This window comes from Bactrocera neohumeralis, chromosome 6 (genome assembly GCF_024586455.1).
Source record: "Bactrocera neohumeralis isolate Rockhampton chromosome 6, APGP_CSIRO_Bneo_wtdbg2-racon-allhic-juicebox.fasta_v2, whole genome shotgun sequence".
NCBI lineage: Eukaryota > Metazoa > Arthropoda > Insecta > Diptera > Tephritidae > Bactrocera > Bactrocera neohumeralis.
This window is the reverse complement of record NC_065923.1, coordinates 10474543-10487511: the sequence shown is the minus strand read 5'-3', so window position 1 is coordinate 10487511 and position 12969 is coordinate 10474543.

The window sequence follows — 12969 nt, the reverse complement described above, 5'->3', positions numbered from 1 at the left end:
CATTTTTATAATGTTGGTAGTTGGCTGCTTAAGGACCTCTAATCCTTACTTAAGTTACAGCTTGCACAGACTGAGGGACGGGCGAACAGACAACCGGTCAACCGGATTTGAACCCGTCTCTTAATCCCGTTCATTTATATGTACACATGCATTCTACTGTGATCAAATTGAAAGTTGAATTTTTAATTTATACTTCACGTGTTTTTCGAATCGGTAAATTTTTTTTCTGTATGTGGGTAGTACTGTTAGTGACATCTATGCTAAATTTCACGTCAAAATATTCATTAGTATTTGAGATACGCGTCGTTCATGGCTCTAAAAGTGAAATCTTCAATTTTTATATGTCTGAATTTATTGAACAAAGAAGTCCGATAATGCACCATCTCATACTGCATAGGTTATTCGTGATCATTGCGCCACATTTTCAACTAATATATGCCACAACCAACGAATTCGCCTGATTTACCTTTTAATAGTAGCATCTTTGGCTATCTAAAAGCTGAATCGAAGAAGGCTCTGATGGCCATCACGACGGAGGATTTTTCCAAGTGCCATGATGCGTGTAAAATTTGTTGACATAAGTGTATTGCAGTGGGAGAGAATTACTTTGAAGGAGATGAAATGGACAAAATTCCTTTCAATTTGATTTGATTGATCATATATCGATTAGTTTTAGATGATACAAACAACCGTTGGATGAACAAAACTACTATACGCTGTAGCAACATGTTGCAAGAGTATAAAAATAGCGAAATAAAACAAACGTATGCATATTATGCGATAAAACATAGAGGCATTTCAAAACAGATCTACTTATGTATACGAGTATACACAAGTATATATGTACATACATATGTATGTATGTATACAAAAATGTAGCATGGCGCCTGGCATCAAGTATGATACACAGCTCAAAAAGAAGTATGGAGAATGTTGATAAGGAAGCCGTCAAGTTATTATTGATAATACATAGGCATACTTATTATCATCAAATTGTTTTAACTACGGGGCTGTGAATATGTACATACATATGTATTTTTCGCTTCAAGATGCATTTGCATACATATGTATGTACGTACAGTGGCTCACAGCGTATTTGAACCGTCTTCATGGTCGGCCCGTCTATATAGGCAAGTTAGGCAATTGCCCAGTGCACAAGAATTTTAGGGCAGCAAATAATATAAATTATAAACAATAACATTAGTAATATTATTATTTTTTAGTAGCAGCATCTAGTGGTTGTTGTTGAATGATGTACATACATACATTGCTATGTGTTGATTGCGTGTATTCCGTTGATTTCCACATAAAATATGTGCATATGTACATCTATATGTATATGCATTTTCGATCAGTAATGGCACTAGTTCGCTTGGGATAAAAGATACGATCAGTCAAATTACTCAAATTTTTGAATTTTTATTTAATATTGATCAACTGCAAAGTTTTACATACACAACCATTTTTGAGCATTGTAAAAACTTATAAATGTCATTAACGTCGCGGATTGACGGTTATAGATTTATGGGGGTACTCTCATGTGAACGCATACATTTTACCACTTTTTAGGGAAATTTTTTTTATGCGACAACAAAATTCAATCATTTTAATTTTTTAATATAATTTTTTTGTATTTTGAAATGTACAAAAAACATTTTTTTTTCGTTTTTTACATTATTAATATATATTTTTTTTCAATCAAAGTAGTCCCAAAAAAAAAGTAGTTCACTGGTCATGGTGATAGCGGCTGTTCATGTTGTCTGAAATAAAAAAATCGAATGGATTATTATTCAGTAGCTCTGCGGCTATCGTCCCTACCAAATATGTATAATCAATTTCACTTTAAAAAAAATGTCGAACTTCAAAAAAAGTCACGAAAATCTTGGTTTAAAAATCTTTAAAAAAAAATGTGAAAATATTTTCGAAAATAAACAATTCTTTTAGGGACGATAACTATAAATGCGTAGAAGAACATATGTAAATTTTAAAGCAATCGGTTGAATACTTTTTTTTTAGGACCATGACAGTTTCAGAAAATGTGTTTAGAAACGTAGCAGCTGCAGACTTGTCATGGCGCCTGGTAGACAGTCGCTTACGACACGTCGGCGACTATGAGCTGTAACTTATCAAATACTATGAATTTTGGTCTGAATTTTTCACAGCATGTTTTCAATAGGTTTTACTGTCAAAATATAAAAAAAATCGATTTTTCGAAGTGATTACATGAGAATACCCCCTTATGCAACGAAACAGCATCTATTGGCAGTTTTTCTATTATTATCAGATCCTACCTGCGCTCTACAATGTGTCAAGAAAAACTGACACTTTTCAACTCAACTGCACTTTGGTTGAAGTTTTGAAGTTCGATATTATCGAAATCAAGGGATATGACTGACTTATCTTATGCGGAGCACACTCTGTGAGCAAAAAATAGTAAGAATTTTTAATTTAAATTTCGCGGAAAATCCACATTTATAAATATTTTTTCTCTGGGTTGGTATGACTCTGTGTGACATCTGTACCAAATGTCACATCAAAATAATCATTGGTGTTTAGTATACGCTTTTCTTTCTGAAGGACATAAAGTTTAAAGTTAAAGTTAAGTTATTTGTCGGTTTTTACGATGAGTAAAATTATTCAACAAGGAAGTACCATTATTTTTTGTGTGCGGTATACAATTTCTAATGCTGAAACGTTCGGAATATACGAAAACGCCTTCGGTGATAAATATTTGCTTTAAGAAAGTGTTTTTGATTGGTGCAAGTTATTCAAAGAGGGTTGAGAGCGCGTTGACGGCGAACCACATCCAGGATCTCCATCAACATCAACTGATGATCAACGCTAAAATAACATAAAGGAATTGATGCTTGAGAATAGACGATTAACAGTCAAAGATTTTACTTACATTGTTGGAAAATCCGAAGGATCAGTAAAAACCTTTTTGAAAGATCATTTAGGCCTAAGAAAAGTGAAAGCGCGATTAGTTCTAAGATCAGACAATTTTTTCGAAAAACAGCGAGGCCTGTGAAACAGTGCTTTCCGACTACTACGATGTCATGAAACGTATTATTACTGGCGATCAATTTTGGATCTACATATGCTTACGACCCGAAAACAAACAATCAATCGGCCGAATATCGTGGCAAAGGTGAGCCGAAGCCGAAAAAAGCACGTCAAAGCAGGTCAAAGTTATGTTGACAGTTTTCTTCGCTTATCAAGGTGTGCTGCACTCCGAATTCCTTCCGACCGACCAAACTGTCAACAAGGATGCAGAAAAGTACATACACGTATGTATGTATGTATGTTTATGCTCCCGAAATGACAATTTTACAGACATTTTCCGCAAGCCTCAACTAAACTGGTTATTCCTTTAATTGCTTAGTGATAGAAACTGAAAGGGATTGTGTGGGTTGTACTCATTGGTTCAATAATCTGTTTGTACACGGCTTAAGTAGGCTCACAATAGAAATTATTTACCACACAAGCACTGTGCACTATTGGAAATGTATTCCCTCATAATTCGTATACTTAAGAATGTTGCAGTTTGACAAATTTTGGCATCTACAAATGTACAAACTTTTGAAATAGGTCTGCGTGTATTATCATACACATAATCGAATATTCCTTTAGTATTCTTAAGTAGTCCACTTGAGACTACAAATAACATGTGTATATCCTTTGGTATTTCAAGCGGGCAAGAACATTACACACATATTTACATATATGTATGTATGTGTTTGTTCAATATATTCATTATGATTAGAAATTGTTTTAGTACAATATGTGCTTACTTTTTGTGTTATCGTCGCACAATTTGCTACTTTCCTTTAATCGACACTTATCCTTATTTGCTTATTTTCTTAAGCAGATGCGTCCTTATGTTGCCACATGAATATACATATGTATATACATATGTATGTATACGCCAATAAAGAATTTAGCTAATTGTCGTACGAATCGATCGCATTTATGGACAGACTTATGCCTATTGTATGTGTTTACCTAAATTTGTGTTCTTTTCGTTTGAGTAACATAAGTGCACGCATTGTGTGAGTACGATAATTGTTTATCCCTATGTATATTGTTTGTTTAATACATAAGTACTTCTATGCAACAAACTCGATTGTGGTCTACCACAAACAAACATGTCCTGAGGATCCCTTTAGAATAATATCTTATGCCACTTACATAAACAAGCATTCGCATGGCTCAGAAAGTTCTTCGAAATTAACGACAATGCATACAAAATAGCACTGCGTTGACCTAGGTAAGACCTTATTTGTACCTCAACTCGGCATAAAATTAGAGCACTCCAAGGAGTATTTGCAGGAGCAAACTTTCGAAATTGCATTTTAAGCGTACTTCTGTATATTACAAATAGATCTAAAGTTTCCACTAATGGCGACCAAGGAGTGACACGTTAGCACTGCAAAGCGATTTTCGGGCGATTGCCACTGTCCTGCTACGACTATCAAGGCGACTTGTGCCTTCGATTAACTTGATGCTCTTGGCTACTCAATTTAGACAGGTAGCGTGATCCAAATCAATTGTTTAAGCACTAATTTAATCCCACATACAATACACTTGTGCCAATGATTTTTCCAATCCTCGAAAAAGTTGTTAAAGTCAATTTCCGGAAGCTATTTCTTCAATTGACTCAAAGTGATTTCCTCGGAGCGGTCGTCTGAGTTTGGAATAGCTAGAAGCCTCACGGGACGAAATCAGGTGATTGCGACACGATATTGATTTTTAGCCAAACTCACGAAGAATCAATGCAGTATGCGACGGTGCATTATCGTGATGCAAAAACCAAAAGTTGTCTGCTCATAATTTCGGCCTCTTTTTCGAATGGCTTCGCATAAACGACACAGAATCCTCAAATAGTTGAGTCCTGGTTGACAGTTCGGCCGGTCGAAGGAATCCGGAGTGAATCACACCTCGATAATCGAGAAAACTGTCAACATAATCTTGATTTTTGATCTGCTTTTACGTGGTTTTTCGTGGAAATTCAGCTTATTGATCATTGATCGTCTGTTTCTGGTCGTAAGTATATATTCAAGACTCATCACCACTAATAATACGTTTCATGACATTCTGGTAGTCGGAAAGCTTTGTTTCACAGACGTTAACGTCACGCTGTTTTACGAAAGAATTGAGTGATCTTGGAACAAATCATTCTTTCGTTTTTCTTAGGCCCAAATTATCTTTCAAATGGTTTCTAATAATAATCCTTCTGATATTCCAATGATACCAGTAAGATCACTGACTGTTAATCGTGTTTTCTCAAGCACTAATTCCTTTATTTTATAACGTGTTGATCATCAGTTGATGTTGATGGGCGTCCTGGACGAGGTTCGTCGTCAACGCGTTCTCGAACCTCTTTGATTAATTTGTACTAGTAATCAAAAACACTTGCTCGCGACAAACAATTTCACCGAAGATGTTTTCGTAGATTATGAACGTTTCAGCAACAGAAATTTAGAATTCAAACAGATGCATTACATTTTTCATGCAATTATTTCGTATTTCTCATTACTTTCATCAGTATATCAGACAGGAAATTATGGTAGAATACTTAGTAGAATATTTCCAGGCTAGGTGGTTTCTTCACTCCAGGCTAACTACATAATCAAAGGGAGGTCATACTTTGATACACTGTTGAACTCTATTAAGCCAAGCTGAATTTATTGTTTACTATTGAATCCATTATTTGGTCAGCGACGTTACGACGAAACGAAAATTCGTCAGCATTTTTGCTTAAAGTGTGAAAATGCATTTGCATAATCAATAATCAACAATTTTGAATTCATAATTCAATGTTAAACAGCAATAATAACAAACAAGAACAAGCACTGAACCAACAGACCGACAGACAGATGATTTCGAGCACGGGCACTGGCAGACAGTAATGACAGCGCAAAAACTCATAAAGCTAAAGAGGTATTAGTGTTTATACTAGTACTGTCGACGAAGTAACAACAAAAATTTACATAAAAAATTGGTAGTCACGAAACCGCGTCGCAGCAACGCAAATAGTACATCTTTCCGACGTAGAATAAAAATAATAGCCTCAGGCTTATCTGCGCCCATTGCCCATTTAATGATGCGTCAATATGTCACAGTCGTTCAAATTGGTTTAACAAATAAAGCGTCTCGCAGAAGCCACAAAATAACACCAAGTGTGAATAAACAAGAAGAGAGATGCGATGCCACCGACCCGCAACCGCCGACTCGCGAATATAGCGCATATGGAAACAGAGTGGCCACATCCGTTTATTTCTTAGTCCACAAATTTATAGCGGGGATCGATAGCCGTTACCACTAACATCAAAAAGTCTAGTTATGTTAAATCTGAGAATGTATTTTGAAAAGGAATATACTATACTTTTTTCTTCATTTGTTCGGAAATAGTAATGTACATACATATATGCATGTACATGCGTAGACCACAAAACGAATGAGAAGCTCTGCCAAGTGTCTTTAAAATATGTAAGAGCAATTTAAAGATAGAAGATAGAAATATGTTAACAATAAGAAGTCCCGGGCATACACTACATTTGGATATACATTTGGATATACAATATTGTTGAACCCAATGTTGTTTATAAAAAGTATGGAAATTTTGGTGGCAACTCTGCCCAAGACATCGAACTCCGATTTATGTTAATCCCCAGCGTTTTTTAAGTAAAAGATCACGAGATTCTGTTTACGTATCAATATTTTCTGGTTCCATTCGAAACAAGCTATTTAAAATAAATATTAAGCGGAGCAGGTAAATGAGGGCTAAGTTCGGGTGGAAGAATTTACAGAAGATTTTATATTCTTGCAACTTGTAAGAATCAAAGCTAGATACATACCTTACGGTGCAAAACGTCAACCAGAGCATTGGAATACCTGCAATTTTATACATTTACACCATATATAACTCATACACTGACGGACATATTCTGTTGAAAACGAAAATCTGTTAGGAAAACGAAAATCATTATAGATAGTATATGGGAGCTGGTCGACCCGATGTCACATACTTATAAAATGTTCTTTGGGTTTCATTAAGGTGCCTCACGTACCATCATCAATCATATGAAGTAAAGTCAGTCGGATGTTGAAAAATCCAATTTTATCCATTTAAAGCACAAAGATACTAGGTTATGAGTAAACCAAGCTCTCACACTTTCATTGAAATACTTAGTTCACATATTGGCAGAAGTTCGAAAATCTTTGTAGTAGGTATATGGGGGCTAAGAGAAGTATTAACCCGATTCAACCCATTTTTTACATAAGTACATCATAAAAGACCTGAATTTCAATTATATATTTCACACATTGACCGATATTTGGGGTGAAAAATCAACTGTGGCTCCAAATATTCGGTATCTAAGGGCTTGATAAGGGCACTATTTTTCGGAATACATTGATTGATTTTTGATTTGTACACTGGAAAGCGAAAAAGAAAAGATGGAATTTGAAATTATGTAATATGGAAAGATGCCTGGTTTTTGCCTGATTTCACGCAATGTAGAAATGTCAGGATAATATTACATACCGGATTTGGTTAAAATTGTCTAATCCCGAGATATGGATTTTATTTTCACTCAAATGTGGTGGTGGTTTGTTACTTTATCACGCTTTTAGTAGTATTTTACAACATTTTATACAAGGTGCGTTAGAAAGTAAACAAAGTTTTGAATATACATACATAGCTCCTGGTGGCGCCATCTATAAGTCGACTGGTGCGTTAGAATCTGCTATCTTCATCGATTTTCCAGTGAGAATTTCATGATATTTCATTGATTGGAAGGGAAGTTATTGCGTTTTAAGTGTCAGTATGTTTGTGTTATCGGTGCGAAAATGATCTTCGAACAAAGAGCCAACATTAAATTTTGTTTTAAAATTGGTAAAACTTTTGCCGAAACGTTTCAATTGATGAAACAAGTTTATTACGATGATTACCTCTCCCGTAGCAGAGTGCACGAGGGGTTTCAATGTTTTTAAAGTGGTCGTGAGGACATAAATGACGATCAACATGTAGGCCAATCAAAATCCGTGATCACCGGAAATTCCATCGAAACTGTGTGTGAATTCATCAAAAATCAGCCGAAATCATCATTGAAATTCATGGAAATGGAATTGAACATCTACAAAACATCGCATTTTGACCGATCATTTGGGCTTACGAAAGGTGTGTGCACGGTGTGTTCCGCACAAATTGACTGACGACCAAAAACTGCTCAGAATCCAACATTCGAAGGACGATTATTTGACCAAAAATCACATTTTAACCATTAACCACTCCCCGTATTCACCTGATATGGCACCGTGCGACTTCTTCCTTTTCGGAAAAATGCATTTGCCCATGAAAGGAAAGCGTTATGCAGACGTGGAGGCCATTCAAAAGGCTTGCATCGGCATACTGGCGGCCATACCGGCCAACGAACTAAAACACTCGTTCGGCATGCTTTTGCATCGTGCAAAAAGCTGTATTGAAGCAGAAGGAGCCTATTTTGAATAAAATAAATTGATTTTGCCGAAGAAACCATTTGTTCTGCATTATCTGCAATCCGTAATCATATATAAATAATTTTCATTATACCCTAAATAGCTTATATTAAATTTGCCACGAAGTTTGTAAAGGTCGAAGACCCAATAAAGTATACCTCTGTAAAAATGACCAACGTGACGAGCTGTGTCGATTTAGCCATGACTGTCTGTCTGTATATACGTGAACAAGTCCATCAGTCTTTAAGATGTAGATGTACAATTTCGCACACTCAAATTCACATATGGAAACTTTTTTATTTGTGAAGGGTATTCGAGTTTTGAACACAACACAACTAGAGAGTGATGTCGATGCTGAAACAGGAATCCCGAAATTACGGGACTGGGAAAAAGTGTCGCAGCAGAAAACCCTTTGATATCAAAATATAAGATCAATTCATATAACAAAAACACGTGAACACACAAACATTTGTACTTACTGTTTCCATTTGAATATGAGTACACCTGTGCATTGTGTTTATTTATAAATAAAATTAAATATATCGTTGTTATTTTTAAAGTGCCACCGATTCCACGTTGTTTATTCTTCATCAATGGAATTTTTAATCTATTTTGCACGAATTCCGGTGAAATTTTCCATGTTGACGATAACACTTTAACCTATAAGGCTTAGGTGGATTTGAAATTGTATATATATTATTTAGTATATATTTGCATGCCTATTTATTGCTATAATATAATAAATCATATAAACGTTATTTGTGTTATTACATGTTTAAATCTATATTTAAGAGTGGAGATTTAAGTTATTTGTGAGCTAAGTACATTCCATATTTATTTGGTTCAAATTGTACATGAAAGATGTGAGGACTAATTGATTTAGCTACTCAAACTTATACAGTATTAGAACTCTAAAAACATACCAAAATAAAATAATCAAAATGAGTTATCATAACTTCCGCGAGACAGATGGCTTGAATATGGTATGCATATAGACTGTATACGCTTACGCTTATTCTTGTGAGCTACCGTGGACTTTCTGTGATGAGTACATGGCGGTGGAAGTAACGCTACATTAAGCAGGTTAATTAAACTAACTGAAAATAAGTGATATGCAGTGAGTTTTTTGTGATTTATATTCTGACAAAAAAGTACCCGGATATTTTAAATAAAACGCAAAAATTAAATTATTCATCAATATTTATTTCTTTGACTTCAAAGTATTCCTCACACAATGCTATACGCTAATGCCAATGGTTTTTCTAGTTTTCGAAACACTTTTCACAAGCACTTTTTGCGATGTCTTTCAACACTTTCAGCGAATTTTGTTTTATCTCTTCGATAGATGTAAAACGGGTTCCACGGAGCGGCAATTTCAGTTTGGGGAACAAGAAAAAATCACACAGAGCCAAATCTAGGGAATACGGTGGTCACAATCGTGGTCGGAAGCGATGATGCATTATCATTGTGTAAAATCCAGGAATCGTTCTTCCACAATTCTGGCCGTTTTCGACGAATGTTCTCATGCAAACGCCTCCATACGGCCAAATAGCACTCCTTATTGACCGTCTGTCCATCCGGAACAAATTCGTGATGCAGCAAACCACGAATATCAAAAAAAACAGTGAGCATCACCTTAATTTTTAAGCGGCTTTGGGTGGCGTTTTTGGTTTTGGCTCGTTTTTTCGTCCATTCCGATGATTGTTGACTTGTTTGCACGTCAAACTCATAAATCCATGTCTCATTGGCAGTTATAATGCTCTCGATGAACGTGGGATCGGAATTCGCACGATCAAGCATGTTCAAAGAGGTCTGTTTACGGTACTCTTTTTGAAAAAAATTCAGCTTTATCGGGACGAATCGAGCAAGAACGCATTTTATACCCAAAATATCCACCAAAATCATTCGAACGGACTAGCGAGAGATGTCGAGCTCTCATGCCATCTCTTCGTAACACTTGCTGACTATTTTCAAGCACCATATTCTTCACTTTTTTTAATATTTTCATCAGTTGAATAGGTCGAAGGTTGTCCAGAATGACGTTGATCTCTCGACCGTCTATGAAGGCTTTCTACCACTCGTAGGCTTATGTTTTTGATAAAACTGAATCGCCGTAAGCTTTTTCCAACATTCACAAGAATTCCGCACCCAAAATTTCGTTAGAAATACAAAATTTTAAAAAATCCTTTGTTCGATTATTTTGTCCATTGTAAAAATCGCAAGCCACTACTGAGGCGTATCGACTTAATCAGTTGTTAAAACAAACTGGTTGACAGATTGCGCTTATATTTCGCAAAGTAATTAGGCACAGTTCTACCAATTTTTTTGAAATATCACTTACGCGGGGAGTTTAATTACAATTCCGGTTGTTTTTTTGTTTGAGATTTCATGGCTGCTAGTAGTGTGTAACAGCAAAGGCCAAACCAAATATTAAAAGAGTTCATAATGAAAAAACGACACAATTTTTATCTCTCCTATCGTTTGGAAGCCTAAAACTAACGAAAACTCAAAACAAAAAACGTTCGCTAGAAGCTTAGAATGAATATGCAGTTATGTGCATCATTTGTCTAGTATAATGGCTCGATCAGACCATAACTTGTCCTTAAAAAGGATGTGCTAATTTCCATTGCCTCATTTTTGAAGTTATCTTGAAATATTCCATTGACGCTATATTCTTACAAATTGCCGGATTATAAAATGTTTCTTCCGCCTAAAGTAAGCACCACTTTTTAAATAACTACGCGGTGAAAAAATCAAAAGTTGAGTTATTTTAAGGGGATATATGTATGTATGTATGTAAGTATGAATGTATATGCAAACATATAAAAGTGTGCATTCAACGAATTGGGAGTATTTACATGCATACATGCTTAATGTAGCTATAAATGTAGTCAATAATATAAACAGCGGCAGGGTGAAAAGTGTGCTTCTGATTAGCACGAACCATGCCACGTGTTCAAAAAGTGTGTTTTAAGTGGAAAGAGAGGGCAGAGAGTTTAATTACTCTAACCAAATGGAACCCACAATCGCACCAGCCATTTATATGAACATTCGAACACATATTCTACACACATACAATAAGCATAACTGTGCAACATGTTGCGAGGATATAATTTAAATTTAGATTAATTAAATATATATGTACATACATACATACATATGTAAGTAGTAGGGGGTGGCTATTTATGCATATTCAACACCAAATTTCGCTTTCATTTGTTTTAAACCAATCCGCGGAATGTCACATACATACATATGTATGTACATATTGATGTTGACAACTAATTTTGACAGACTATTATTAAAAAGTGGGAATGTTCCTGTAATATTTCTAAGATATTCTTCTATGATTCGCAGAACAGGTTCAATAGACTTGCTTTATCGCCTGAACGGGGTATGCTGGCATACGCCGATAAGATTTATATCATTGGCCTTAACAACCTCGCCGTTAGTTCCGCTTTCTCCAGACTGGATAAAGAAGCGAAGCGTATGGGTCTATTTGTGAACGAGGACAAGACGAAATATCTCTTGTCATTAAACAAACAGTCGTCGCACTCGCGACTTGGCTCCCACGTCAGTGTTAACAGTCATAACTTCGAAGTCACAGATAATTAAGTCTATCTTGGAACCTGCATTAACACCAACAACCTTGAAATCCAACGAAGAGTAATTCTTGCTTCTTCGGACTGAGTAGGTAATTGAGAAGTACAGTCTTCATCATTCTCGTCCTGCTATATGATGCAGAGCCATGGACCATGACAACATCTGGTTAGTCGGCGTTACGAATTTTCGAGAGAAATGTTCAGCGGAAGATTTATGGCGATAATCGCATTCGATGGAAAGCTGTACGAGTTATACTTGTACGACGACATTGACATACATACATAGTTCAGCGAATTAAGAGAAAGCGGCTACGCTTGCTAGATCATGTCCTTCGAATGGAAGAAAGCACTCCAGCTCTGAGAGTATTCGACACAGTACCCACCGAGGGACGCCGAGGAAGAGGAAGACCACCACTAAGTTGGAAAGAAAAGAAAAGTAGCAAAAGTTAAATGTCCCGAGTAAATGATATTTCAAAGAGGAAGAGAGGAACTGCGTCCACTCCGTTGGAAAGAAAAGGAAAAAGGAAAACTGAAATGTCCCGAGTAAATGATCTTTCAAAGAAATGTATTTGGTAAGTTGCTAGGACTGTCCTTATTACTGTGCCAAATATGAGCGCGATGGTGCAGTTTTATCAAAAACGCAAGACTACGAGTGATACAAAGCCTTCCAAAAAGGTCGAGAGATCATTGAAGACATGCCACGTTCTGGACGACCTTCGACCACTTCAACTGATGAAAATAAAAAAAAAAATGAAGACTATGGTGCTTGAAAATCATCAGGCAAATCTTAAAAAGATGTCAAGAGACCTCGACATATCTCGCGAATCCGTTCGAATGATTTCGGTGGATATTTTGGGTATGAAACTGC